We start from the raw sequence: 20,321 nt of genomic DNA on the forward strand, positions 1-20,321 counted from the left end.
AAACCCAAAGGAAGAAGGGGCTGATTGTACCTTGTCGCTGAGACGTTTTTAGCTTTGATCTGCTCTGTTTCTCTTTAGTGAGGAACTGGCTATTCCAAGGAGCTTTCTCAGAGGAAACCCTTGGCTTAGAGGACATTCTGACTCTTGATTCTAAATTTTACTTAATTTCCATGGGCAAATTTCTCAGGCACAGGTATTGATTTTTAAAGAATAAATCTCTGACTTTCTCTCTCTTTTTTACAGTGCTCTTCTATTTCACCTTGCTTGGGGGGTGGTCCCCTAGCCTTCATTTCTCCCCAGAGGTTATATGAAAAATCAACCCCAATATAAAGACAAAGCAAGGGCCTGAATAAGGAAAACCTTGGAGACCTTAGGCAGTGTCTTCTTTCCTGCTGCCTCTCCTTCCATCCCTCCTTCTTTCCCTTCTCTTCAGATGCAGTATCGTACATCTCCACACACGGCTTATCATCTTAGTGGAGCAAACAGATAAATAAGCAATTGCAGCCAAGTGTGACCAACACTCTGATGGGAAGGGCAAGTTTTTCGGAAGGCTCAGAGCAAAGCATCTGTCCTCATCTAGAGTCAGGAAAAGTTCCTGGAGGACCCTTTCAGTTGAGAACAGGGCGGTAAATAAATGTTAAGGGTCGTGTCAAAGGTGAGATCAACGGTGGGTCACAGCGCAGTGGGAGTGTTGCAGGTAGCACACAGCACATGCAAAGGCCTGGAAGCCAGAGGGAGCCCAGAATGCTGGGGGAGCTGAGGTGAGACAGCAGAGTCTGGAGGGAAGGAGTTTGGGGATGAGTAGGGGAGGCAGTGGCCTCATCGTGCAGGATTCAGTAAGTCATGTTAAGTTGTTTGGACTTGGTCCTGGGCACGTGGGGGGCTGATGAAGGATTTGAGGGTGATGACCAGACTTGGGTGTTGGTAAGACTGCTAGTGTGGAGAACATACTCATGAAATATATTTGAAGGTAGGGCAGTTAGATAGGGGACTGTTGCATTGGCTCAGGTAACAGATAATGGTGCTCTGGACGGAGCAAAGCAGCATGTGTGCTCCTAGAGCTGGGGCTTAGCAGTGCTCAACGCCACCTTCATCAGCAGCAGGGGAGCCCTATCTTGTGCAGTGCTTGCGCTAAGTGCTTTGTAATGTGACTTCATTCGGCAACACTTGTACACTCCTGCCCAGCATTTTTGCCTCCATCTATGAAAGCGACAAAGATCTACACCTTGTGTTTTTTGAGGGTGGGGTCCTGATGATCACCAAAACAAGATGACATTTAGGAAAGGGTTTTGAAAAATGCAAACTGCACTCATAAGAATGATTGTACTTGGGAAGTGAATTAATGATTTCCAATGACTCCAGGCTACCCTGGAGGAGGTCCCAAAATTGACAAATTGGGGGTGAGTTTTATGGAGGGATTTCAGAGACCTCAGAGGTCCCCCTGTCCAGCCCTGCCTTCCTGCACGCCCTGCAGATGTCTAAAATTCTATCACTGACACCTGGGCTAAGACACAAGGTCAAAAGTAACTGTACCATTAAGTTACGATATAATGAATGTATTGACATTGCAGAAAAATACTATTCACACATGCATGGACTTGCTCCTGATTTCTTTCCCTGGCCTAAAATTCTCTACCCAGATACAATGGATTTTCATGTATTGTCTTTCATTGATCTCATAAAATCCATAAAAGGTAGGTGGAGAAGCCTGGGGTTATTACTCCCACTTAACAGGTGGGGAAATGGAGGAAGGCACTGGATAGAAAGTGAATTTCCTGAGGTTAATGGCAGAGCTAGGACCAGAGCCTGGGGCCTTCCCCCTCCCGAGGCCTCCTACCTACTGCTAGACACAGGTTCAAGTGTAGAGTTAGTTGTGCCAATCTGAGACTGGAGGTGAGGGTGAGCTGAGGCCTGGGGAGAGGAGGGGGAGAGAAGGGTGCTGGCCTCCATCTGGTGAGAGCCACCTGCCTGTGCCTTTCTGATAATCTCTTTGGGGTGATAGACCATCTCTCTCCCAACCCAGGGACCTTCCTGTGGACTCATTCATCTAATTAGCTTTTTGCTCTGCTTGTGACGGGAAAGTCCAGAAGCGTTTGTTACAGGCTTTTATTTCTCTTATTTATTTTTCAGATGAGTGAGGAATGGAAATAGATCACGGGAGGAATATCAAGCCAGAAGAGGGGAGACAGGGAACGTAACTGATAAAATATTCGCAGACCCTCTGCATGATGTCGGTTAGTTAAAGGAAACCAAAAATAAGGTCATTAAAAATCTTTGGTGTCAGGACAGTTCTTTAGGGCTCAGAAAGCGCTTCCATCTCCCCCTTTTCACTCAGCTGCTTTCTAGTACTTTCCCGGAAGGTCTGCCAGGGGAGAAATGAGGTAGCGCTCACTCTCACAAACACTTCTTGGCGTTCCCATGTTCCTCCATCATTCCTCTGCTCCTCTGCGCACACTTTCGTTGATAACTTTCAAAATTGCTGCACTTTTTTTTTTAATTGAGCACTTACTTTAAGCCAGATCCCACGCTAAGTTCTCTACATGCCTTATCACACTGCATCTTCATAGCCGTCCTCTAAGGAAGGAGATACCCTTCTTTTACAGATGAGAACACAGAGCCCAGAGAAGTAAGCTTGCTAGTTAAGGAAGCACAGCTATATTGTGGAAGGGCTAGATTTTGAATCCAGTCTGTTGCCATGCTCCTTGCTGCCTCTCAGCCTCCCCTAAGTCCTAAAGGAGCTCCTGTCAACTCCTTTCTCACCCTCACACCTGTCTGAGTTTCCCCCACCAGCATCTTTTCCCGAAGGAGTGGCTCTCAACCTTGGCTGCGTGTTGGGATCACCTGGAGAGGTTTAAGAATCTCGATGCCCATATCCGACCCCAGACACCCTAATGTCACTAGTCTGGGGTATAGCCTGGGCATTGGGATTTTTAAAATCTCCCTGGGGTGAGTCCATCATATAGCCAGAGTTGAGACTCAGCCGTAAAGTGCTAGTAAGGGCATTTGTCTCACCCCACTTTGCACAGGTTGCCTAGGGTTTTTGCTTATTCATGGGATCTTAGAAATCTACAGAGATCAGGCAGTTAAAAACAGTTTAGTTGGTGGGTTTTTTTTGTTTTAAAATAACACAGTGGAAGTGTGATAATAAAAGCAATTGGGAGGACATTAGGGAGCAGTGAGGACAGTAGTAAATTTAAGAGCCCTTGCCCGCCTAAGGCAGAAATACTCCACTCCAGTTACTTTCATTTGGGCCCAGAGTGGCCACGTCTTATTTGTCTCAAGAGAAGATGAAAGTCACTCTTTATTATGGGAAATCTCCTGATTTTTAAATGTTGACAATTCCTTTTAAAATATTAAAATACCATCTGGATCAAAGATGTTTAGGATTCAGCTGTACCTTGTGGGTCACCAGTTCATGTTCTTTGTCTTACTTTTTTTTTTCTCTACAAACTACTCAGAATCCTAGTCCATAGGGTTTCTTTATGTGACCACAAACTGTCTTGTGTTGTTAATTTACATTAAATAGCTTGTGATTTTTAAATTGATAAATTGAATACATATATTATTATAGAAAATACATAAAGGATGTATAAATACCGATATTCTTTCTACCCAGAAACAGACGTGTGGTATATACATGCAGCCTTTACTTCTCTATCACACATCATTACCTCTGGAACATGATAAAAGTGCAGACTCCTGGGTCCTGCTCTTGGGACCATTCAGGAGGCTTGGATGAGGCCTGGGAATCTGAATGTATAACATGTTTTGAGTAATGATATTGTGCAGTTAGATTATGCTGTCTGTTTCTTAAAAAACAGGCTTCTAAAAAAGCTTTTTAAATGACATTTAGTATTCTGTGCAATTAATGCCTGTATAATATTTTATCATTTGCATTTATCACAAAGCTATTCTTTATCATTGGACATTTACAGTGTAAACAATGTTTTATGTAATGAATAACAGTGAAAAGAACATTTCTCTAAATAAATTGTCCTGTATACTCATTTCATTAGGATAAATTCTTATAAGTAAAATCACTGGGTCCAATGCATGTGTATATACTCAGGCTTCTGATATAAATGGTCAAATTGCCTTCCACGAAGACTTAAAAAAATTAAACAGTTTACATGTTTGTCTTCTGTAGAGAGCAGAGCATTCGTTTCTCTACATCGCTGTTAAAACTGGGATTTATCATTTAAAAGATCAATTCAGTGAAAGCAAATATAGTTTATTTTTATTTGAATTTGCTTGTTGCATGCTAGAGATGTTGAACATTTTTTTCTTTTTGTTCCATTTATATCTCTGTTAGTGATTGTCCATTTCCTACTCATTCTTGTTTATCTTATTTTTTAAAGTTTTACTGAAGTCTAGTTGATTTACAAGGTTGTGACAATTTCTGCTGTCCAACAAAGTGATTGAGTTATACATATGCACACATCCATTCTCTTTCAGACTCTTTTCCCATATAAGTTATCACAGAATACCGGCTAGAGGTCCATGTGCTGTACCGCAGGTCCTTTTTGGCTAGTCATTCCGTATACCTCGGTGTGCACATGCCAGTCCCATTCACCCAGATAGTCTCTCCTCACCTACCTATCCCCTTTGGCAACCAAAGTTTGTTTTCGAAGACTGTGAGCTGTTTCTGTTTTATAAATAAGTTAATTTGAATCATTTTTGAGATTCCACATAGAACTGATATCCTATGATGTTTGTCTTTCTCTGACTTCATTTAATATAATAATCTTTAGGCCCATCCATGTTGCTGCAAATGGCATTATTTCATTTTTTATGGCTGAGTAATATTCCATCATATATATATATACCGCATCTTCTTTATCCATTCCTCTGTTGGTGGACATGTAAGTTGCTTCCATGCTCTGGGTATTATAAATAGTGCTGCAATGAATATTGGGGTGCATGTATCTTTTCAAAGGATGGTTTTTTCCAGATAGAAGCCCAGGAGTGGGGTCACCCAATCATGCGGTGGTTCTTTTTTTAGGATTACTTTGGCTAATTGGGGTCTTTGGTATTTCCATTCAAATTAAAATTTTTTTTTTTGTTCTAGTTCTGTGAAAAATGCTGTTGTTACTTTGATAGGAATTGCATTGAATATGTAGATTTCCTTGGGTAGTATAGTCATTTTTGACAATATTGATTTTTTGAATCTAATCTTAATATTTAAAAATGTTTTTCATTCTCAAATTCTAATTCAGTATAATCAAATCTGTAGATTTTTTTCTTTATGTAAATCTTTTTTCTTTCTATGCATGAGGAATTATATAACCTGAAATTAAAAAAAACTTGTATACATTTTCTTCTACTTAGTAATTAAATTTTAAATTTCACTTTTAAACCCATTCCAAATTATTTTTAGTGCATAATGTAAGATGCCATTAAAATTTTTATTTCAGTTTCTCCTTTTGCTATAGAAGTAGACAATTTTTAAAATGTCTTTTTGAGTGAATTTTGTGGATTTATCTTTTCCTAAAAAATAATCTATTTCAATAAGATTTAAAAAAATTATTAACGTTCTTTATACTGAAAAAAGAAAAAAATCTCATTTCTAATACTTTGCATGTGCTTTAGCTTTTTTCTCAGGTTTTCTCAAAGAATTTATTAAAATTGCATAGTCCCTTGGATAAATTATTCAGGTCAACTTATCAATCAGTTCATTAGTTCTTACTATTGAATTTATTCTTTTTTTTTTGTCTTTTTGCCTTTTCTAGGGCTGCTCCCGTGGCATATGGAGGTTCCCAGGCTAGAGGTCTAATCGGAGCCGCAGCCGCCGGCCTATGCCAGAGCCACAGCAACACGGGATCTGAGCCGCGTCTGCAACCTACACCACAGCTCATGGCAATGCCAGATCCTTAACCCATTGAGCGAGGCCAGGGATTGAACCCGCAACCTCATGGTTCCTAGTCGGATTCGTTAACCACTGCGCCATGACAGGAACTCCTGAATTTATTCTTTTGCTTATCTTAGTTTATTATTTTTGTAGTATCTTGTTTTCAAAGCTTAATCCATTTATTTCTACTTTTTATTGTTGAATAATGACACAGGAGAAGTTATAAATTTCAGTATGTCTACAGCTTTGGCTACATCTCATATATTTCAATATGTAGAAGTCTCAAATTTTATTCTTCTTGAAATAATTTGTAACAATGATTTTCATTTTTACTTTCATTCTACTAGTATTTAGGAGAGGGTTAATACTTCCTAAGTTGTTATTTAAAAAGAACTTGAAACTAATTCTAGTTTTATTGCATTATGATCTAAAATGTGGGATCTATACATTTATTTGTACAGTTTATTGAGGTGTTCATTGTGGCTTAATAAACGATCACATTTTATGACTCTTCTGTAAGTGCTAGAAGGAAACTGAATTTCATTATTGTAGGGAATCTCAGTTAAGTCATAATTAATTTATATTATGCATGTCCCTTAATTTTTTTTTTGCTTTTCTAGTTAAAGATTTAAGTTATTTAATTATCTCAGTACTAATTTTTCTCCTTAATATCTATGTAATGTAGTTTATTTCAAAGAAATTTCTTGATGCATAAAAATCTAATATTTTTCATTATGCATTTTATTCTTTATAACATACTTGTCATATTCTTTAAGGCTTCTTTTTTGAACTTTTGAGCTTTACTCTTCTGATGAAAATACTGTGGTTCCAATATTTTTGTTAAGTTGCCTGTCATGTCTCCATTTCTAGAGTTTTAAATATTTTCTGGGTTGGAATTCCCTTGTGGCACATGTTAGATATCTGGCGCTGTCGTCACTATGGTGTGTGTTTGATTCCTGGCAGGGGAACTTCCACGTGCCGCAGGAGAGGGCAAAAATTATATGTATGTATACACACATGTATATCACGTGTGTATTATACGTGTATATTACACATATGTATATGTGTATTTTATATATATATATATATATATATATATATATATAATTTCTTTCTGGGTGTATGTTACTAGATTTTAGAGATGCTTTTCAGTATTGTAGAATTTATTTGTATATGTGGGGAGGGTTTACTCATTTTGAGGGTTTTTGTCATTTAAGAGAGTTGTTAAACTCATTTGTATTTATTTTTAATGTCTATTATACAGTCTTTTATTTTATGTTATTTTGTACTTCCTTGTTTTATTAGCCTCTGTATTTTATGGAGCATATGTTGTTTTTTCCCCCTGGCGTTTTTGAATAGTTATATTCTGTTTGTGATTACTTTAAATGTTTTTGAGAATAATGTATAATCTATAATTCTGTCAAGAGCAAAATTGTATTTAAAACATTTAGCATGCGTTTAGTAAACTTCCAATTACCTACATGCATATCTTACTCTCTGTTAAAGTTATCTTGGGATTTAGATCTAGACTATTCAAGGTAATCTACTAATTTTTATATTCTATTTCAATAATATTTTTTACATTCTTTTCTCTAGAATGGTAGTTATTGAGATTCATCTGGTTACCTGATTTCACTATTTACTGTTGATTTTTTTTATACCAACAATCATTTATTTCTGAAGTCTTTTTTCCCTCATTTCTTTACCCTTTGGGGTATACCTTTAAATAATTTTTTAAAATAAGTGAACATAGATAGCATGTTTTTCTGAGCCCTCACTTATCTAGTACAAGCTGGCCGGGTTGATTCTTAGGATATAATTCATTTCAGAGCAAAATATGAGAACTACTTGATTTTTGTTCTTTCATACAGAAATCCCATTTTTCTTTCTTTTTTAAATCACTGCATAATCTAGCATTATTCCCTTTATTCATATAGTTTCTAAAAAGATGATGCTACTTTTTAAATGAGAGTGGCTTTAATTTATCTTTTCAATCTCTGTGTTCATGAGTCTTTTCCACTTGAGCACATTTAATTTTTTTGTTATCTTTGACTATTGTCTCTATTTCTTTTTTTTTTCCTGATGTGATTTTCAGAAATGCTATCTACATATTAGCTTTTTATTTTCTTTCTTCTGAAATTCTCACTTTTTCTTTTTTTCTTTGCAGTCTGGGAGCACATCCCACGTTACTGTTGTGATTTTATGCTTTATCAATTCTGTTTATTTACTGACTCTTGTGTAGTTTGATTCTGTGATTGTATTTTTAGTTTTTGGTTATATCTTTCCAAGAGTTTTTATCCATTTTATTTCATTCTATCCTTTTATCTCATTGGGTCATATTATATTCATTACCTTTTCATATTGGCTGTGTATTCCCATGACTTTCTGCTTATTTCATAGATGCCAGATTTTTCTGCTCTCTGTTGAGGACACACAAATTTTTTCTGAAATTTTCTTCTTTTGTCTTGTAGTAATTATGTCTGAGATTATTAGGATTAGCGGTCCTTTTCCTTTGTTTTGCATTTTTCCCTCCATGAAGGCTGTAACTTTTTTTCCACACTAGTTGTGCTTCTGAGTATCTCAAAACCTTCAGTTTCTTGAAATTCAAGGATATAGCCTTCTCCCAGCTCTCATTCAAGTATATTTATGTGGCGATGGGTCAGCTTTATAGCTAGAGGGTGATGTGATGTGACTAGCTCACCTTATGATTTCTAGTTTCTTAAACATTGATCTATGACAGTGGTTCTCAGGTGAGGGTGATTTTGTACCCCAAAATACATCTGACACTGTTTGGAGACATTCGGGCTTGTTACAAATTGGGGACGAGTGTGTATGTTACTGGTATCTAATGAGTAGAGACCAGAGGCGCTGTTGAACACTCTATAATGTATAAGATATTCCCAACAAAAAAGAATTATGTGGCCCTAAGTGTTAATGGCACCCAAATTGAGGAATTCCGATCTATGACCCTGTGTTCTGCTAAGGTAGCAATGCATCCTAGTTGCTCTACCTTTCTTCTTGATACTCTTGAATCAATGGGACACAAGTAAAACCCACCTTTCAGCATTTATATCTTCCTGAAATCCTTTTTTTTTTTCCTTTTCCAGATTGAATTACTTTATATACAAGAATGGCATGTTTCATTTCCAACTCTCCCTGCCCACAGAATTGTTGTCTCTCAAAGGATGTAGAATTAGGGCAATAAGAGTAGCAGTGTGAGAATGGGTGGATCGGGGAAGGATTTCTTCCTTCATTTAGCCATTTAGCAGGTATTTAATTAGTGTGCACCATGTACCAAGCACTGTGCCTTCTCAAAAGGCAGTGTTCATGTAGTAGTGAGATGGCTGTTTGGTGGTTTGCTTGAATCTCTGAGTAGAGCAGACAGTGGGGAGATAATTTTTTAGGGTTTCAAGTGATGAAACCTGGTATCTTGAGGCAAGACTGATGAAATTTTCTCTAGTAACATCAGCCACATCACAATTAGTAGACATTCCTACCAATTGTGAGGTTCTTTTTTTTTTTTTATTATGAATTTATATGTGTTTTCCTTTGTTGTCTGGATATTTTAGTGGAAAGCTGACAAAGACTAGCATCAGGGGTTAATAAGCAGATGAATTTTATTTATTTTTTTGTATTTTTTGAAGTTGATAAATTTTATTGTATTTATAGTTTTACAATGACTATCATAACCCAGTTTTATAGCAGAGAAGATGCATTTTAGAGTTTTTTTTTTTGTCTTTTGTCTTTTTAGGGCCACACCTGTGGCATATGGAGGTTCCCAGGCAAGGGGTCTAATCAGAGCTATAGGTGCTGGCCTATGCCAGAGCCACAGCAATGCCAGATCCGAGCCATGTCTGTGACCTACACCACAGCTCATGGCAATGCCAGATCCTTAACCCACTGAACGAGGCCAGGGATCAAACCCGCAACCTCATGGTTCCTAGTCAGATTCGTTAACCACTGCGCCGCAATGGGAACTCCTAGAGTTGTTTGATTTTTAATAATTACATATTATGTCTCCCCTATCAAACTCTTAGCTCCTTGAAAGAAAGACTACATTTTATTTTGTCTTTGTAACCCTCATGGATTCTTGTATAATGATGTTTGACAACTACTTGTTCAATGATCAGGTTTTAACTGCCTTTATAACATAAGGACCAGAGAGAATTTAGCATATACTTCTTTAGAATTTGCAGTGTGGCTGAAGTTAGTGATTTGGCTCTGGAGATGGGGTTTGCATAAAATCTGTGCAGTGTTGCCTATAGATCTAACTTGGACATTTTGACTGTCATCTCTGCAGAATATTTTAAGCTGCTTTCCTTAACGTCATCTGCAGAAATGCCCGTATGAGGTCCAGCAGCAGCAGCAGCAGCAGCAGCAGTTATAGCGGCTTCCTTTTTGTATTTTATTGGGTAGAAATATGTTAACTCCAGGATCATCTGGCCAATAAGAAGAAGCCAAGGCAAGCATGATAAATATGGGGATAGATCATCTATGATAGCCACATAGGGTAACCTTTTTCTTTTGCTCTTAGTGGTGTCTGAAATTCCCTCCCTTTCCGGGTAAGCCCTGCAGCAATGATACCAGTGGCATGAGCATTTAGAGCCCCTCAGGGAAGCATGAAGACTATACAATTTAGTGTGTTAGACAGTCTTTAGAGCATGTCTGCAAAGCTCTTAGGCATGGGAAGCTGAAGACAGACAGTAGTTGGGTAAAGAGCAGATAAACGTCTCTCACCCAGATGCAGGCAAGTGAAGACCTGGTTATTCCAAGCAGCACTTCCCTGTGCATTTCCCAGTTGAGAGCACCTGTTTTAGGGCCTATGGGTCACTCCCCTGAGCCATAATTTCCATTTACTTGGCCTAGTGGCTATGACCTTGGACTCGGGTTTGGAAATCCTTGTTCTCTTCCTGACTGCCACTCATCAGCTGTGTGACCTTGGGTAAGCTCAACTGCCTCATATGCAAGTAAAGAAAGTGCATAGAAAATCTCTAAAGTTCTGGTTCTGTGACATGTAGAGGCATTTTCTATAACTGTATTTTGGCCAGCATCTTTGGCAGGGCTATTGAGAGCAGATGCAGAGAGAGGGTCACACCAGCTGCAGAATCCATGTATGAGAGCTACTTTCTCTCTTCAACCCTTTCCTTCCTTTTACCCTCAGCGCACTAGGTGCATGACTGGTTCCACTCACTGTTGCTCAAGCGTCACCCTACAATTCACTGAAAATCCTAAATCTGCCTTAGTCCCACCTTGTCACTTGATTTTTAAGGACCAGAGTCATCCTCACATGTTAGGATGTCAGGGGTAGTCACTTTTATAAAGATGACACTATTATATATTTAGACCTGAGAACAATGGCCGTTATTTACTGAGTACTTACATGTGTCAGAAATTTTACCAAGAACTTTACTTAATCGCACTAATAATAGCTTATGCTTATTAATGCTTATTATATGCCAGTACAGGTACTCTTGTCAGTACTTTACATGTATATTTAATCTCTGAATCCTCATAACTATCAATTTCAGTAGGTACTGTTATTATTAGCATTTTACAGATGATTAAACTGAAGCACAGAGAGGTTAAGTAACTGTTCCAAGATCACACAGCTAGTCAAGAGTAGAGCCGGGCTTGAACTCATTTAATCTGATGACAGAGTCCATGCTTTTAACCGCTGCATTATATGGACTCCATTGTCTTTTTTAGTTCTCTTAACTCTGTGATGTATTTAAATGTAAATTTCCCTGTGATTACAGATAGAGAGGCTGGGCCTCAGAGACAGCAGATAAACTTAATTTAGGTCACACAGCTAGAACTAGATTTAAACTCAGGGATGAGTGACTTTAAGCTCAGGTTTCTAATCATTGAATCTTGTCAACAAGTCTTCCTCTGATGAAACAACCCCTAGAGATAGTTCTGTCTATCTCTGCCCACCCATCAGAGGAGAGTGGAGGCTCAAAGCAGTGATGTAGCTCATTCTGCTGGTCACACGAGACTGTAGAGCTCCTTCTCCAGTCCCTGGTCACTCATCCACACCTTATCCTATGGCCTCAAGGAATAACCACCTTGTACTCTGCATTGAGAGATGAAGCTGGACCTGGAAATATTTAGAGCAGAGAAAATACAGTGACTGACATTTTTACTTCACTGGAAAGGACAGATATGCGATGCCTTTTCTAAAAGCAGTCTTTGATAAAAGAAGAGGAAGACAACATGAAGACATCAAGTGCCTGGGTGGGAGAGGAAGATATGATGAGTTGCGCGGTGTTGGCACCGAAGGCGGAGGCAGAGGCTGTTGATGTCAAACCTGCAGCTGCACAATTTTAACTGGAAACTGGTTTCATTTAACGCTGCACACCTTTGCTGCATTGGATAATTTTTTCTCTCTGTAAATTTGGATTTTCTGCAGCACACATACTTTTCCAACCCAGCCTCATTGCCAAGAGTCCAGTTGCCATCCAGAAGGGGGAGGAGGTTGGATCTCCAGCCATTCCGCCGAGGGTTGTTGAGAGCCCCCATCTCCAAGCCGAGTCAGCTGCGCATGTGCATGCTGGAGAGGATGCGTGGGTTGGGTAGCTGTGATGATGTTGCAGATGGAGGTTGCTGGGCTGCCGTTGGGGTCAAGTGGAGAGCTGAGTGCCCCTCACCCTCATCTACCACCCCCAGCCTTGTCTGGCAGCCCTGTAGCCCTTGGTTCAGACAGGAGAGTGCTCGGCTCTTCTGCTCCCAGCTCTGCGTGGTCTGGGAGAAGGCAGCAGAGGACCGTCGCAATGCAGAGGCAGCTAAGGCGGTCCTCTGGGCGCTCATGCTGGGGGTGGAGCAAGGCAGAAAGGAGAGGGTGGGTGACCTTTCAGGGCTGGCCAGCTGGCCAGCTAGTGTGATCATTCAGCCCATTTTCTTTTATGGGGTAGGAGGCAGGTGCAGGGTGAATAAAGCATTATTCCTATAGACTTGGGATGATTCAGAATGAAGCAGAGGTCAGGAACCAGGCATGAGTTGAAGATGTCAGCAATGGGTAACCTCCATGACTTGGACAGTTAGGGCATTTTCTAGTCACCATAGCGACCCTGAGGTATTTTGGGCTGAAGGGTGGTAGTGGGGAGGGAGCAAGAATCCTTTATGTTTGGTGGCTGGGAAAATAAGTGCCTAAACACTAAATTTGGAGTTAAGAGAATGAGGCTTGCCTTCCCGCCGCTGCACTAATTTGCTCTGTGACCTGTGTGAGTCGTGTCACATCCCTGGGCCATCTGTGATGGGATATTAGCTGCTCTGCTTCCCTTGCAGGGTTGACAGAAGGATCAAGTAAAGCACACCTCAAACAGAGATTTGGCATAACATCACAGACATGGCAAGTCCCACACCTTGTGCTTTTTGGGGAACTATACAGTGACTAAGGGAGAGGGGTGGGATCAGAGAAATGTCATGCCTTCCCAACCCCTCAGGAAGCGTTGCATGCATAAACCACCTGTTTATACAGGTAATGACAGAGCCAGAATGAGTTGGCTAGATCACACTTTGTGATGGACAATGACCAGAATCCCAACCTCCAGTTCTTAGTGATGGGGCTGTACCTGCTATATAATATTGCCATCCTAAGCTCTTGAATAGTGGTAGTTTTTCTACAGCAGGGTAAACATTTCCTTGCTGCCTCTGGCACAGTCAGTTCTTTGCCCTGTACAGCAGTCTGAGCTAGTGATTGATTCTCAGTGACATGATGCTGATCCACAACTGACAAACATGACTGGCCAGAAAACGGGCAATAGACCCAGGGAAGAGTGGAGCTGAAGGAGACTTATGGGTCACCTAGCGCTGCTCTCTCATTTTATTGTGATGTTGGCTTTGGTTTATTCATCACTTACTATGTGCGTGTGCTGCTTGTGTTCTTTCCTTGTGTTACCTCATGTAATTCTGTGAAGCCAGGGTCTTTGTTCTATCCTCTATAGATGAGGGACTTGAGTCATAAAGAGGTTAAGTAAGGCCTGAGGTCTCACAGCTAGAAGTGGAAGAGGCATTTGAGCCCAGGTAGGGTGTGCTGTTGGCCAAGGTATCCAGCCACTGGTGGAACTGGGTCAGAAGCATGGAATTTCAGAGCTACCAAGCAATTTGGGGCTCCTCAGCATTAATCTCTTTGAATAGGTGAAGATACTAGGATGTAGAGAGAGCAAGGCTGTCTGGAGGTTCTCCAGTGAGCCACTGGCAGAACTAGGATATGCATTCATGTCCCCTAACCACTCCACCAGTGCCCTGTCTTTTCCTCAGGCTCCCCAAGTGACATCCTCCTCATTCACCTCGCTGCAAAACTAGAGAGCAAAAGAGAACTGACAAATTCTCTCCTCTAAGGTCACATATGAGACAGTTTATGAAGGTGAACTTTTAAAAGCAAGTGGGTCTTTAAGCCAGTAATTATGTAAGCAGAAACCTGCAATCCACTCTCTCAATGTGTAATTGCAAACCCAGAATCATGGTTAGCCCAAAGAAACAAACAAACAAAAACCAGCAGCAGCAACAACAAAGGCATATGTGAGAAAACAATTTAAAGAGTCAAGGCAATTCTGCCTACCATTCCCATGATGGAGTACTCCAGAGTAGACATGAGATGGGAGTTGGAGAGACATGGGTTCCATTGGTCTTGATTTCTAAGGTTTCTCTTAGCATAAACATTTTGCCAACACTGAGTGATACGCCAGTGATTAAAGATTTGAATTTTTGCATATAGCGTATCTATATATATACGGCCATCCAGTGTCAGTATAAAAAGGTCGCACTTACTATATTATTCTTTTTAAATATATACTTTCTAATATTTATTTATTTATTTATTTTATTTGCCTATCTTTTTAGGGCCACACTTGCAGCATATGGAAGTTCCCAGGCTAGGGGCTGAATCAGAGCTGCAGCTTCCAGCCTACACCACAGCTACTGCAATGCCAAATCCAAGGCACATCTGTGACCTGTGCTGCAGCTCATGGCAATACTGGGTCCTTAACCCACTGACTGAGGCCAGGGATCGAACTCACGTCCTCATGGATACTAGTCGGGTTCTCAACCCACTGAGGCACAATGGGAAATCCCTGCTATATTATTCTTAATGAGAGACTTATGGCATTTTCAAAGATAACTTTTTTGTCTTTTGTCTTTTTAGGGCCGCATCCATGGCATATGGAGGTTCCCAGGCTAGGCGTCAAATCAGACCTGAAGCTGCTGGCCTACGCCAGACCCACAGCAACGTGGCATCTGAGCTGTGTCGGCAACCTACTCCAAAGGTCACGGCAATGCCAGATCCTTAAACCCACTGAGCAAGACCAGGGATGGAACCTGCGTCCTTATGGATACTAGTTGGGGTCATTAACCACTGAGCCTTGAAGGGAACTCCAAAAGATAATTTAAAAAAAATTTTTAATGATTTTAATTTTTTTCCATTGTAGCTGGTTTACAGTGTTCCATCAATTTTCTAATGTATAGCAAGGTGACCCAGCCACACATACATACGTATATTTTGATGAAGGTTTACTTTCATTCTTTTCTTTGACCTCAGAAATTAACTCCATCTTTGACCCTTCTGTAAAGGCTTTCTTTGCTGCCTAAACAGCTCCTAAGCCAGACTATCCTGGTGTCTGATGTTCCACCATTATTCCCTTGTTTAAGGCAGCAAAGACTCATGTGGAGGAAAACCTCAGCACATCATTAGTCCTTTAGCATGGACTGATTTTCAAAAGAACTCGAAGCCTGAGGGCGTGAGATATGGTACACATGTATTTTTGATTACGGAGGATAAATGAAGAGATGGATAAAGGAAATGGAAGATGAGACTAGGGATACCACCTAACAGGGGAGATGGGAGGATGCAAAACCCACATCCTCCATCTCATAGTTTACTGCAGGGCCCCCAACCAGTGTCCCCTGCCCCAAATACTTTCTTTGACTTGTTTTTCCTTCTCTCCCAGAAATTAGCACCTGATATTTGAGTCCAGCTTCTTTCTGCCATTCCTTCTGCTTTGGGAACTGAATTACTCCCGATTGTAGGCAATGGTTCTTATCTTTTATTATCTATTCCCTCGAGTATGTAATGAAAACTGTGGAATCTCTTCTGGGAAGTATGCACATATCTCTGAAGTTTACCTAGAAATACAGAGGGTCATTTGACTCTAAGCTTCGAAGTCTCTAGTTCATACAGTGGAAGGTATAAGAAATGTAGTGTTAGGCGGGTTAGACCTGAGTCCTAGTTTTTACCAGTGACTCACTAGGAGCATTTGGTGAAGTCTCTTTTCTGAGCATGACTTTTTCTATTTATACAATTGGAGGATGACCCAAGGTACTGGGGACAGTGCAGTTCAAATCGTAAACTTCAGAGAAACCATGAGAGAAGGAATTAGGGCAGGGGGAGGCTGGGAGTAGGGCTTCTCGCTCTCCCTTCTTGAATCTGAGCAGTCTCTGACTGTTGGAGTACTATTGGTTAATGATGGAAATCTGAAGGGCTTAGTGTTTATCTGGCTGGTCCTCTTAGCCCTTTATATTGTGGGAGGGAGTAGTCAGGCTTCCCTTTGGGGTAAGTGACTTGCAGTGCCCCCGGACATGCTTGAATATTCATGTGCTTTCTGCTGCCCACTGCATTGTTCAGTCTTCCCAGCTGGCTTGTCTCCTGGGGCCAGTCCCCCAGCTCCTTTGGAAGGTCAGGCTCTATAACTGCTGGGTGAAACAGCTTGGTTTTGTTTAATTGCTCCAGAAGAATGGTGCCCAGGTTGAGGAGACAGGAGGTAGGGAGAGCCTGGGGGATGGGTACTCTAGCTCAGCTGTGGCCCTTTTGAAAGGTGAAAGGAAGATTTATGATGCCATTTGTCAACTGAAAGATGGATGGAGGTACCCAGACTGTGAACTCCGTGTTTGAAGTAGGAGGTTATGGTAATAAATGGGGCTCCTGGAGATGTAGCTGTTGGAGGTGGGGATCACCTCCCTTAACAGAGATGATTCCCAAGCCCCCTCCTTTCTCCCTCTCCTCTAATGGGCGTTCTTTGTTCCTCTGCTGAGTCTGTCACTCTGTTTTGAGCATAGCCAACTGCTGATTGATTATCTGTGTTCATAAAGAGGAGTGCCATCATGCTGAGAGGAAATCTTTCATGTTAGTGTCCTGGAAAAATGGAACAATGGAGAATGCAAAAGCAGTTTATTTTTGGGTTCAGAATTCTCATACTTTGTTTGAACTATTGGGAGCAGGCTATATGCATATGATCCCCTCTTATTTTAGGTCCACCTTTGATCTCCCCCCATTTAGCACTTTCCAGCTAGGAGCTAGAGGATAAGGAGAAGCTGGAAATGCTCTCAAAGAATGCCCCCTAGAATGTCAGATGGGATGCTCCTCCTGGGAAAAGGTCTCTGAAAACAAGGATGCCAGGATCAAATACTCTTGGGAACCGGTATCATGGCATTAGGGAGTTAAAACCCATACTTGCAGATGAAAAGGTTGGGAAAGTCCTGTAGTGGAGAATACAGTTTTAAAGTTTCCCATCCTTTTGATTACAGATCTGTTTTTGCTTTTGTTTTTGCATAATGCTTACTAACCCCTTACAGATTTAGTCTGATTCAAAGCTTACTTTGGGAAGTCTTAATGTTAATAATAGTTATAATGCAATAGTAATAGTTAATAATAATAAGATCCAAACCAATCCAGTCTTCTGAGTGGAGCATGGATTAGATATTTTCCAGCCTGTCATTGGTATAGTCTTGATAGATGACTTTTGTAAATTTGTCATATCTTGTTTTTTAAATAATACTAGTGTGTGTCATTTATCCTGTTCAGAATGGGCTCTCGCTGGACTGTAGTTATAAGTGGATCTGCTGGGGTAACACTGTTGTTTAAAACCTGAAGTGGAATTGGCGAATAATAAAACACACACATTTGAAGTGGATATAATTTGTTATATTTTCCTGTAGATACAAAATATGTACATCTAAACCATCACCTCAGTCATGATAATGGACGTATTTATCACCCAAAAAGTTGCCTCATGCCCCTTCTTAGTCTCTTCTTTATGCTTCTCTCATTCTTGTGCTGCCTGCCTCTTCCCCTGCCCCGAAGCACCATTGATCTGCTTTCTGTCACCATAGATTACTTTGCATTTTCTAGAGTTTTGTCCAACTAGAATTAAAAAGTATGTACTTTTTTTGCCCTGGCTTCTTTTAGTATAATCTTTTGAGAGTCATCCAAGCTGTGCTGTGCATCAATAATTTATTCTTATGCTGAGTAGTATTCCATGGCATGGAATCTGTTGATTCACCTGTTTGGACATTTGGATGGTTTCTAGTTTTTAGCTGTTATATATAAAACCACCATGAATATTTGTGTACAAGTCTTTATATGAACATAGGCTTGCATTTCCAGGACATGTCTGTCTTGGTCATGATGTATTATCATTTTTATGTATTACCGGGTTAGGTTTGCTACCATTGTAAGAATTTTTGCATCCATGTTCATGAGGAATATTTGTAGTTTCTCCTCCTATTATGTCTCTGTCTGGTTTTGGTATTAGAGAGTAATACTAGCTTTATGAAATGAAATGAAAGTATTCCCTCTTCTTCACTTTTCTGAAGGTGTGTGTGGAATTGGTATTACTTTTTAAATATTTGGTAGGATTTACCATTGAGGTCATCTGAGACTGGAATTTTCTTTGTGGGTCTATTTTAGCTACAAATTTAATATATTTGACAGATATGTGGCAATTTAGCTTATCAATTTCCTTTGAAATAAATATTAGTAGTTTGTATGTTTCAAGGAATTTGCCTATTTTATCGAAATGATAAAACTTATTGGCATAAAGCTATTATAGCATTCCTCTATTTTCTTTTCAAAATCTGTAGAATGAATCTATAACAACTTCACTTCTCTCACTCTCGATTTTGGTAATGTATGAATTCCCTCTTTTCTTGTTGATCAGTCCTGCTAGGGTTTATCAGTTGTATTGATCTTTTTAAAGAACTGGTTGTACTTCATTGAAAGTGCAGGGCAGTATGCTCAGTGCTGTGGAGAATGTAAAACTTAAGACCTGGTCTCTTCTTTTGGGAACTCATATCCAGGTGGGAACACACAGCACATGATAACTGCACAATAAATATAACTGGCATCTTTTACTGCACTGAATGGAGAGCACTGCTGAGCTTAACTGGTTTGGCAAACCTTCCTGTAGGAAGAGGTACGACTAGACCAGTATAGGACTTGTATAGTCAGAAGATAGTCACTTGAATAAATTATGGGAGGAAATTTGGGGGATGTGAAAATATCTCAAATATAACCTAGTTGCATATGTTCAATTTAGAGATAGACCAAGGCCCAGAGAAAGATATATGTCTCATGGATGAACTGTCAGTTTATCCTAGAAGCCAGGTCTCCTAATTCCTGCTTCATGACATAGCCATGTATCACCTGCATCATAGGCCTAGCCATTCTTTGCTTTGGTTTTCATTTTTGTCTTTTGCATTTTCTCATTTGCTATTCACATGTCTTTCTTGGTTACTACTATATTCCCAGAACCTAAAATACAGTGTTCTCCCCTCACCTAACACAGAGATACATCTCAGACCTCAAAGGCGAAGTCCAGAGGTTTATGTTCTTACTTGATAAATTCTGAAATTCTTATGTAAAAAGGTTTAGATGTGAACAAAATTTTTAGGAAGCAGAGAACAAGACTTAGATTTTAGGTCACAGTAGTACCACTCCATTAAATCCAATTAATATTCAATCAAGTTGTCCTTTGGGTGTACATACAAACAATCTCATTAGCTCAAGTGTAAGAATGAAAGAAATCAAGATTTATGAGTGCTTTTGCAGAAAAAAGAATCTAGCCCAGGCGTGATGAATCAAGAGATGGGAATTGGCTATGGAGAAGCTCTGGTTAAAGGACAGTTGTTGCGCCTAAATACAGAATAAAGATTAAGTAACTGGAAATTGCAATTACAAATTACAATAGAATTTGTAATTGATGATGTTAAATAGTGAAACTTCAAAAAACTGAATGTGGAAGGGAGAATAAAGAGTAAGAGTATATGGGGATTCCTGCTGTGGCTCAGTGGGTTACAAACCTGACTAGTATCCATGAGGATGCTGGTTCGATCCTGGGCCTTGCTCAGTGGCTTAAGGATTCTGCATTGCCATTAGCTGTGGTATAGGTTGCAGATGTGGCTTGGATCTTGCGTTGCTATGGCTGTGCTGTAGGCCAGCAGCTGCAGTTCCGATTTGACTCCTAGCCTGAGAACTTTTGTATGCCACAGGTGTGGCCCTAAAAAAAAAAAAAAAGCATAAGAGTATAATTTTGACAATTTTATTAGAGACTCAGATGACACCATCCAAAATTAAAACATGGTTGTAAAAAAAGGGGATCATAGCTTCTAAATGATCTTTCATACTTCTAGTAAGAAAGATATTTTAAGAGAGACTATTTCTTGGAGTAAAAAACCCTGTTTTCTATGGTCTGATAGTTCCTAA

Source organism: Phacochoerus africanus, chromosome 1 (genome assembly GCF_016906955.1).
Source record: "Phacochoerus africanus isolate WHEZ1 chromosome 1, ROS_Pafr_v1, whole genome shotgun sequence".
NCBI classification, from domain to species: domain Eukaryota; kingdom Metazoa; phylum Chordata; class Mammalia; order Artiodactyla; family Suidae; genus Phacochoerus; species Phacochoerus africanus.